Source organism: Erithacus rubecula (assembly GCF_903797595.1).
Source record: "Erithacus rubecula genome assembly, contig: scaffold_479_arrow_ctg1, whole genome shotgun sequence".
Taxonomy (NCBI): Eukaryota; Metazoa; Chordata; class Aves; order Passeriformes; family Muscicapidae; genus Erithacus; species Erithacus rubecula.
The window spans coordinates 42,945-52,685 of record NW_027635861.1 but is presented as its reverse complement, the minus strand read 5'-3'; the positions used below and the strand labels follow the sequence as shown (position 1 = coordinate 52,685).

At 52.0% G+C, this 9,741-nt stretch overlaps 1 long non-coding RNA gene across 2 annotated transcripts; it reads right to left on the bottom strand.

The window, feature by feature from the left end:
- Nucleotides 1-2,798: 2,798 nt before the first annotated feature.
- Nucleotides 2,799-4,488, bottom strand: LOC306816271. Of its 2 annotated transcripts, none has more exons than XR_013777621.1 (3): nucleotides 4,391-4,488; nucleotides 3,601-3,686; nucleotides 2,799-2,832 (listed from the first exon to the last, which is right to left on the bottom strand). It is a non-coding gene; the product is annotated as an uncharacterized lncRNA (long non-coding RNA). The 2 variants fall into 2 exon arrangements; XR_013777622.1 differs by lacking the exon at nucleotides 2,799-2,832 and adding an exon at nucleotides 3,198-3,214.
- Nucleotides 4,489-9,741: the final 5,253 nt, after the last annotated feature.

Here is a 9,741-nt window from a genome sequence, read left to right as displayed (position 1 = left end):
GGGAAAAAACGGGAATTGGGGAAATTGCAAAAATGGGTAAAAATAACCAAATGGGGAAGAGATCTGAAAAATGACAAAATCTGGAAAATTGCAAAAAATTGTAAAAATAGAAAAATTGAAAAAAATTATAAAAATGGGAAAATGGTAAAAAAATGATAAAAATGGGAAAATTGTAAAAAATTATAAAAATGGGAAAATTGTAACAAATGGTAAAAATGGGAAAATTGTAAAAAATGGTAAAAATAAGAAAATTGTAAATAAATTATGAAAATGGGAAAATTTTTAAAATGATAAAAATGGGAAAATTTAAAAAAATATAAGAATGGGAAAATTGAAAAAATTATAAAAATGGGGAAATTGTAAAATATTGTAAACCGGGAATTGGGGAAGATTATAAAATATTATAAATATTATAAATATTATAATATTATAAATATTATAAATATTATAAATAGGAAAAAATTATAAAAATTATAAATTGGGAATTGGAGAAATTATAAAAAATTATAAACCAGGAATTGAGGGAAAAATTATTAAAAAATGTATTTTGGGTGACTTTAGGTGATTTTGGCTGGTTTTAGTTGTGTTTGGGCTGGTTTTGGCAGTTTTTGGGGTGGTTTTGGGCTGATTTTGGGGTATTTGGGGTGTTTTTGGCCAATTTTGGGGTGATTTTGGCCGGTTTTGGGTGTTTTTGTCACCTTTTGGCAGCCCCGGGCTGAGGCTCAGCAGGGTCAGCAGATTCTTGATGTCGCTGCCGATGCTGCAAGCGACGCCCGGGTACTGGGGGGACCCAAAATCACCCCAAAATCACCCCAAAATCACACCCCAGACCCCAAAATCACCCCAGAGAACCCAAAATTACCCAAAATCACCCCAAAATCATACCCAAACCCCAAAATCACACCCCAGACCCCAAAATTACCCCACAGACCCCAAAATTCTGCAACAATTCCAAAATCCCAGTCTCAATTCCCAAAATTCCAACCCAATCCTCAAAAAATCCCAGCAAAAATTCCTAAAAATTCCAGCACAAATTCCCAAAATTACCACACAGACCCCAAAATTACCCCATAGACCCCAAAATTCTGCAACAATTCCAAAATCCCAGTCTCAATTCCCAAAATTCCAACCTAATCCTCAAAAAATCCCAGCAAAAATTCCTAAAAATTCCAGCACAAATTCCCAAAATTACCACACAGACCCCAAAATTCTGCAACGATTCCCAAAATTCCAACTCAAATACAAACTACCATCCTGAATTCCCAAAATTCTGCCCCAATTCCAAAAAATCCCAGCACAAATTCCCAAAATTCTGCCCCAGTCCCCAAACTCCCATCCCAATTCCCAAAATTTCCACCCAAATCCCCACAAAATCCCCCAATTCCTGTTTTTCTCAAAATTCCCATGCCATTTTTCCCAAATTCGCCCCAAATTCCCATTTTTTCCCCCAAATTTCCATTTTTCCCCAAATCCCCATTTTTCCCAAAATCCCCATTTTTCCCCAAATTCCCCCAAATTCCCAATTTCCTGGGGTTTTTTCCCAAAATTCCCTTTTTCCCCCATTTTTCCACTCCAAAATTCCCATTTTCCCCAAAAATTCCCATTTCCCCCCGTTTTTTTTTCCCCCAAATTCCCCCAATTTGCCAAATTCCCTCAATATCCCAAATTCTGGGGGTTTTTTCCCAAAATTCCCATTTTTCCTCCATTTTCTCCCCCAAATTCCCATTTTTCCCCAAATTCCCCCAATTTCCCAAATTCCTGGGTTTTTTCCCAAAATTCCCATTTTTCCCTCAAATTTCCATTTCTCCCCCCACAAATCTCCATTTTCTCCCCAAAATCTCCTTTTTCCCCCCAAATTCCCCCTATTTACTGGGGTTTTTTTTTCCAAAAACTCCCATTTTTCCCCCCATTTTCCCCTCCAAATTATCATTTTCCCTCCAAAATTCCCCTTTCTCTCCTCCCAAATCTCCATTTTCCCCAAAAAATTCCCATTTTTCGCCCATTTTCCCCCCAAATTCCCCCAATTTCCCATTTTCCTGGGTTTTTTTCCAAAATCCCATTTCCACCCATTCCCCCCCCAATTCCCTTTTTTTCCCCCCAAATTCCCCCAATTTGCCAAATTCCTGGGGATTTTTTTCCAAAATTCCAATTTTTCCCCTCAAAATTCCCATTGTCCCCCCCAAATCTCTATTTCCCCTCCCAAAATCCCAATTTTTACCCTACAAATTCCCATTTTCCCCCAAAGTCCCCCAATTTCCCAAATTCCTGGGGTTTTTTCCCCAAAATTCCAATTTTCCCCCCCAAATTCCCATTTTCCCCAAAAATTCCCTCAAATTCCCCCAATTTCCCAAATTCCTGGGGATTTTTTTTCCAAAATTCCCATTTTTTCCCCTTCAAATTCCCATTTTTCCCCCAAAATTCCCATTACCCCCCCAAATTCCCCCAATTTTCTGCTTTTTTCCAAAATTCCCATTTTCCCCCATTTTCTCCTCGAAGTTCCCCTAATTTCTCAAATTCCTGGGGCTTTTTTTCCCAAAAAAATTCCCATTTTTCCCCCCAAAATTCCCATTTTTCCCCCAAAATTCCCATTTCCCCCCCCCCCCAATTCTCCATTTCCCTCCCCAAATTCCCCCATCCCTGTCACTATTATCCCTATTCTCATTTTTGTTCTCACGTTTATTTTTATTTTCTATTTCTTCCATTCCCACCTGCACCTTTAGCGCCCCCTGGCGGCCGTCGCGGAGCCACATGAGGTGAACCTGCCCCGGGGAAATCCTGGAATTCCAGGAGCTGCTTCCGCCAGCCCGGGCCCAGATCCTCCTCCAGCACAGCCTGGGGATCCCAAAAATATCCAAAATTACCCAAATTCCAAAAAACACCCGGTGAAAATCCAATAAATTATTATAAAATCACATTAAAATCCTATAAAAATCCCATAGAATCCGGGAATTTCTGGAGCTGGTCCCAAATCCTGATCCAATTCCTGCTCCAGCACAGCCAGGGGATCCCAAAAATTCCCAAAATTATCAAAATATCCCAGAATTCCAAAAAAAGCCAGGTGAAAAATCCCAAAAAGTAACATAAAGTCACATTAAAAGCTATAAAATACTATAAAATATCAAAAAATCACATTAAAAACTATAAAAATCCCATAGAATCCTGGAATTCCTGGAGCTGGTGCCAAATCCCGGCCCAGCTTCTGCTCCAGCACAGCCTGGGGATCCCAAAAATTCCCCAAATTATGGAAATTAAAAAAAAACCCGGTGGGAATCCAATAAATTATCATAAAATCACATTACATCCTATAGAATCCTATAAAAGCCCCATAGAATCCTGGAATTCCAGGAGCTGGTCCCAAATCCTGACACAGGATAAAAATCCCAATCCCCTACCTGGGTCTGCCAGCCCAGGATGGGCTCTGCACTCTGCCAGAGCCAAACCCCAACAAACCCCAATAAACCCCAACAAACCCCAATAAACCCCAATAAACCCTATAAACCCAATAAAATCCTATAAAAACCCTATAAACCAAATAAATCCTATAAAAACCCTATAAACCAAATAAATCCTATAAAAACTCTATAAACCCCAATCCCCTACCCGGGTCTGCCAGCCCGGCATGGGCTCTGCGCTCTGCCGGAGCCGCACCAGGATCTGCTGCAGCTGTGGGGTCAGAACCGACGAGTCTGTGCAGGACTGTGGGGTTATGGGATTGTGGGATTGTGGGATTATGGGATTGTGGGGTTATGGGATTGTGGGGTTATGGGATGTTCTTGGTGTATTTGGGGATATTTTGGGGGTGTTTTTGTGGTGATTTTGGGCTGGTTTTGGGATATTTCTGGGATATTTTTTGGGTTGTTTGGGGGTGATTGTGGGATTGTTTTGGGATATTTTTGGGGTGGTTTCGGTATAAATTTGGGATGTTTTGGGGTGTTTGTAGGGTGATTTTGAGAAATTTATTGGGGTGTTTATGGGATATTTTTGGGGTGATTTTGGGTTGTTTATGGGATGTTTGTTGGGTTGTTTATGGGATGTTTTTTGGGTTGTTCATGGGATATTTTGGGGTGATTTTGGGATGCTTTTGGGATTTTTTAAAGTGTTTTTGGGATATTTTTGTGATATTTTTGGGGTGATTTTGGGATGGTTTTTGGGTTATTTTGGGGTGTTTTGGTGGTGATTTGGGTGTTTTTGGGGTCCCACCTGCCATGCTCAGCAGCTGTCCCACTTTGGGATATTTCTGTGGTATTTGTATGATATTTCTGTGATATTTCTGTGATATTTTTGTGATGTTTATGGGACATTTCTGTGATATTTTTGGGATTGTTTTTGGGTTATTTTGGGATATTTTGGGTTTATTTTGGGGTGATTTTGGGGTGTTTTGGGGTCCCACCTGCCATGCTCAGCAGCTGTCCCAGTTTCAGCGCCGCCCCCCTGGCCCGGCTCAGCGCGGCACCAAACGCTCGGCAGCGGCTGCTGACAGCAGGGGGGAGCCTGGGGGACAAACTGGGGAGGGGGAGACAAAACTGGGGAGGGGGATCCTGAAAATGGGGAGAGGGAGACAGATTGGGGAGGGGAGACACAAATTGGAGGGGGAGAGACCCCAAAATTGGGGAGGGGGGAGACCCTAAATTGGGGAGGGGGGAGACCCTAAATTGGGGAGACAGACCCCAAATTTGGGGGGGAACCCCGAAACTGGGGAGGGGAGAGACCCCAAAGTGGGGAGGACCCAAAATTGGTGGGGGGGTGGGGATTTGGAGGGGATTTAGGGGTCCCCAATTGGGTCTGGGGTCTCAGGGGGATTTTGGGGGTCCCCAGTTGGGTCTGGGGTCTCAGGGGCTTTGGCTGGAGCTGCCCGGATGCGGCTGTAGGGGCAGGAGCAGTGCCAGGGTGAGTGTGAGACCCCAGACCCAATTCCAGCGCCAGCCCTGGGGGAGCCAAAACTGACACCAGAGACCCCAGACCTGATTCCAGAGACCCCAGACCCAATTCCAGAAACCCCAGACCCAATTCCAAACAGAGCCCCCAGACCCAATTCCAGAGACCCCAGACCCAATTCCAGAGACCCCAGACCTCATTCCAAACTGGGCAGGTGGGGGACACCAATGGAGGACCCCAAAATCCCAGTGCCCCCATTTTCATTCCCAGTCCCCCCCAGTCCCTCCCAGTCTCCCCCAGTCCCTCCCAGGTCCCCCATTTCCATTCCCAGTCCCCCGCAGTCCCTCCCAGTCCCTCCCAGTCCCCTTAGTTCCCCCAGTCCCTCCCAATTCCCTCATTTCCCATTCCCAGTCCCTCCCAGTCCATCCCAGTCTCCCCAGTTCCCATTCCCAGTTCCCCCAGTCCCTCCCATGGCCGCTGCCCGGCCCATCCGGCTCATGGGCACCGGCGCTGCCGGCCCCGCCCCCCGGCCTGGGGAGACCCCCAAATAAACACGGGGAACCCAAAACAGAGAGAACCCCAAAAATACAGAGAACCCCCAAATACAGAGACACCCCAAAAATAGAGACCCCGAAATAAACACAGGGACCCCAAAAACAGCACAGGGACCCAAAAACAAAGAGAACCCCAAAAACAAAGAGAACCCCAAAACCAGAGACCCCAAAACCACAGACCCCAAAAATAGAGACCCCAAAATAAATACCGGAACCCCAAAAATCAGCACGGGGACCCCAAAAACAGAGACCCCAAAATCAGACACTGGGACGCCCAAAATCACTGAGAACCCCCAAATACAGAGAGACCCCAAAAATAGAGAGAACCCCAAAAACAGAGACCTCAAAAATCAGCACATGGACCCCAAAAATCAGCACGGGGACCTCAAAATAAACACAGGGACCCCAAAAACAGAGAGAACCCCAAAAGTCAGCGGGGGGACCCCAAAAACAGAGACCCCAAAATCAGCACAGGGATGCCAAAAATCAGCACAGGGACCCCCAAAACTGCACCGGGGACCCCAAAAGCAGCACAGGGAACCCGAAAATACAGAGAACCCCAAAACCAGAGAGAACCCAAAAACATACAGGGAACCCTAAAAGCAGCAAAGGGACCCCAAAATAAACCCTGGGAACCCCAAAAATACAGAGAGACCCCCCAAAAACAGCGAAAACCCCCCGAAAAATACGGGAAACCCTAAAAACACCCAAAATAACAAACCCCCCAAAAACGAATCCCAAAAATTGAGGGAACCCCCCAAAAATACGAGAACCCAAAAATGACAGGACCAACCCCCCCCCAAATATCAGCCCCCCCCCCTAATACTGGGAACCCCCAAAAAGAGCCGAGACCCCCCCTAAAAATTACCGGGACCCCCCAAATATCGGGACCCCCCAAACTCCAGGACCCTCCCCCAAAAAACCACCGGGACCCCCCAAATATTGGGAGTCCCCCAAATACCGGGACCGCCCCCCAAATATTGACACCCGCCCCAAATACCGGGACTCCCCCCCCCAAAAATAGCGGGACCCCCCCCCAAATATCGGGACTCCCTCCCCCAAAAAAAAAATATCGAGACCCCCCCAAACACCGGGACCCCCCAAAAAGAGCAGGCACCCTCCCCCAGTAACTGACCTGGTCCCAGTCGGTTTTTTGGGGGGGGTCCCGGGCGGTTTTTTTGGGGAGGGTCCCGGGGTGGGTCTGGGCCAAGCCCCGTCCGAGCCCCCCCGGGTGGAACCCCCACAGGGACCCCCGGAAAGCACATCGGGAATTGTCAATGAATACTCAACATGTTGATGCATTTAGGGAAGTCTTTTTTGAGTTAGTGTGTGCTCTTGGCTGAACTTCAAGTACCCGGAGATAAGAAACTTTTGTTTTATTGTTTTTGTCTTTGTGTCGGTTTCGCGTGCTGGGGGAGGGGCGGATTTCGCCTGAGGGAGGCAACGCGAGGCCGGGGAGTGGGAGGGGCTGTCCCGCGTCTGGGGGCCTCCCCTGTGAGCTGCGAGGACCAATCGGAGAGCTGATTCAGTGATGGACAGCTCGGGAAACCAATGAAAAGTTATTTCGCTTTCTCAATTCACAGTGGATCAAGTTAACTAATCTCTCCTTCGGCCTCAGGCTCCCGGTGTGGTGCCGTGGCCTCTGGCCGGTGCCCCGGCCCCCGGCCCGGCCCCAGCTCTGCGGGGAGCCCCCGGCCCGGCCCCGGCTCGTGCTGGGACAGTTTCAGGGGCTGCCCCCGGGGCGCGCGGGGCTCGGCCATGGGGCGAGTGGGGCGAGCGTGGAACGGACACGCGGACGAGCGAACACGCGGAGAAACGGCCCCGGGGGTTCAGTTGCAACAGCAACAGCGGCAGCAGCGGCAGCGGCAGCAGCGGCAGCGGCAGCAGCAGCGGCAGCAGCAGCAGCGGCAGCAGCGGCAGCAGCGGCAGCAGCGGCAGCGGCAGCAGCAGCGGCAGCAGCAGCAGCGGCAGCAGCGGCAGCAGCAGCGGCAGCAGCAGCGGCAGCAGCAGCGGCAGCAGCGGCAGCAGCGGCAGCGGCGGCGCCAGCGGCAGCAGCGAGTCTACAGATCTTCTGGATCTCTTGTTCCTTCTCTTCCTCAGAGTCGCTTTCCCCGACCCTTTCCCTCTCTTACCTTCTCCCCTCTTCCCGTTCCGGGCCATGTTCCGAGCCCGCCCCCGGCCCCGGGCGGGGCTGCCCCTGCCCCGTCGCCGTCCCCGGCCCCGCCCATCCCCCCCCGGTGTCGCCTCCGCCCGGCTCTCGCTGTCCTGGCTGTGGCGCTGTTGGCTGGGCATCACTTCTCTTTGGCATCGCTTGTCCCAGCCCCATTCCCAGCCCCAGCCCGAGCCCCATCCCCAGCCCCATCCCCAGTCCCATCCCCAGTCCCAGCCCCGGCCCCGGCTCCTCCCGGGACCCGTGGAGGGCACACACGGTGTGGCCGCTCCTGCCTCCCCCGCTGTGGCTCCTTCAGCCCGAGCTCCACCGGGGCCCGGGACGGGTGGGGATGCCCGGCCCAGGACACTCGGGGGGCGCTCGGGGGCCGTGTCTGGCCCCAGGCCGACCACTGACAGCCGCGTGTCGCCCGCAGGGGAGTCTCAGGAGGCGTTGCAGGAGCGGTACCGGATGGGTTCCCTGCTGGACAGCGGCGGCTTTGGCAGCATCTTCCCGGTCACCCGGCTTGCGGACGGCACCACGGTGAGTGGCAGGGGCGGAGGAGGAGGGAGAAGGAGGGAGGAGGAGGAGGAGGAAGAAGAAGACGAGGAAGGGGAGGTTGGAGCGCGGCGTGCCAGGCGGCGAGCTCAGCCTGCTGCTGCCCCTTGGCTCACAGGTGGCCGTCAAGCGCATCCGGCCCTGGGGCGATCTGGTGAGTGAGCGGGGCCAGAGGCTCCCATGGACAGCACTCCAAATCCTCCCTGTGCCCCCTCCAGGTGCCACACAGGGTGAGGGACATTCATCAGAGACTTGTGTCCTGTGGAACTGTGGATGCCGGGCTGAAAAATGACCTCCTGAGGCTGGCTGAAGAACACCCAGCTAATGTGGTGATGAGCCTCCTGCGCTGTGCCCCATTGTGTGACAGGTATGTGGCACAGGTGCCCTGAGAGCTCAGGCTTCACTGGCCTGTAGGGCCATTGCCCTGCACAGCCTGTCCAGTGGGGTCTGCCAGACAGGCAGAGAGCTCTGGGCCCCTTGAGCCACCCTGTTTGCTGATCCTTCTGCCATGCTCCCTCCCTGCCCCTCAGGGCACAGGGGCTCTGTCACCTGGCCCCACTCAGCTGCATGGGGCTTGGTACTGATGCACAGCTCTGGTCCCACAGAGCTGCAGCCTTGATGTGGAAAACCATCGGCTCATCGGGACCAGCAGTGCAGAAGGTGCTTCCAGAGCTGCTCTTTGTGATGGAAGACAGGCCAGTATACAGCATGTTCTTCATTAAAGAGGACAACGAGGCCGTCTTTGCACTGGCAGTGAGTTTCTGACACTGGCCTTTGCTTGCCCTCCAGGTCCCCTCTCCAGCAGCTCTCCATGCTCTGCCCAGTGCCCTGCAGCTCCCAGCCTCGGGCACTGGGCTGAAGGCTGGGCTAGGGACAGGCTCAGGGGCAGCAGGCCGGGTGCTCCCCCTGCATCTCCCCTGGGGCCCTGCCACACGGGCACCTTGGCACTGAGCACTGCCTCGGGCTGCTCTGTCTTTTGCAGGCAACTCTGGTGCTCTGGGTGACTGTCCACATGCCCGAGTGGCACCACACAATGATTACATATTCTGCCCGTGTCTTTGTGGCTCTGCTATTCCAAATTTTCAGCACCACAGAGCAGATGCCACAGGAGGTTGAGAACTTCTGGACAGCGTGCCGGGAGGAACACCGCCTTCCCAGCAAGCCCAACAGGTCCCAGTCACCCTGTCCTTCCCATGCCCTTGTGGCCAGGGTCACTGCTCCCAGCGTGACCTGGCCTTTGCTCTGGCCACAGGTTTGCAGTGCAGACCATGAAGACTCTGCTCTGCCTACTGGGCTGTGACAAGAAGCTGGTGGCTCTGGAGCGCAGGCGGGTCTGGGACACCCTGCTCTGTGCTGAGACCCAGCACTATGCAGTGGGGCTGCTGGCCAGGTGAGTCCCCCTTCTCCCCGCTGCCAGCATTGGTGCCCTGTGCCCGGAGTGCCCCATACGCTCCCCGTGGTCATGGCCAGAAGGCCTTGGCACCGAGGGACGGCCGAGCAGCCTGGAAAAGGCTGGGAGAGGAGGGCTCCCAGGAGCAGCCGCCTCCCAAAGGGCCCACGTCCCCTCACAGGGTGCTGGGCAAAGGTCCCACACCTCTGTGAGTC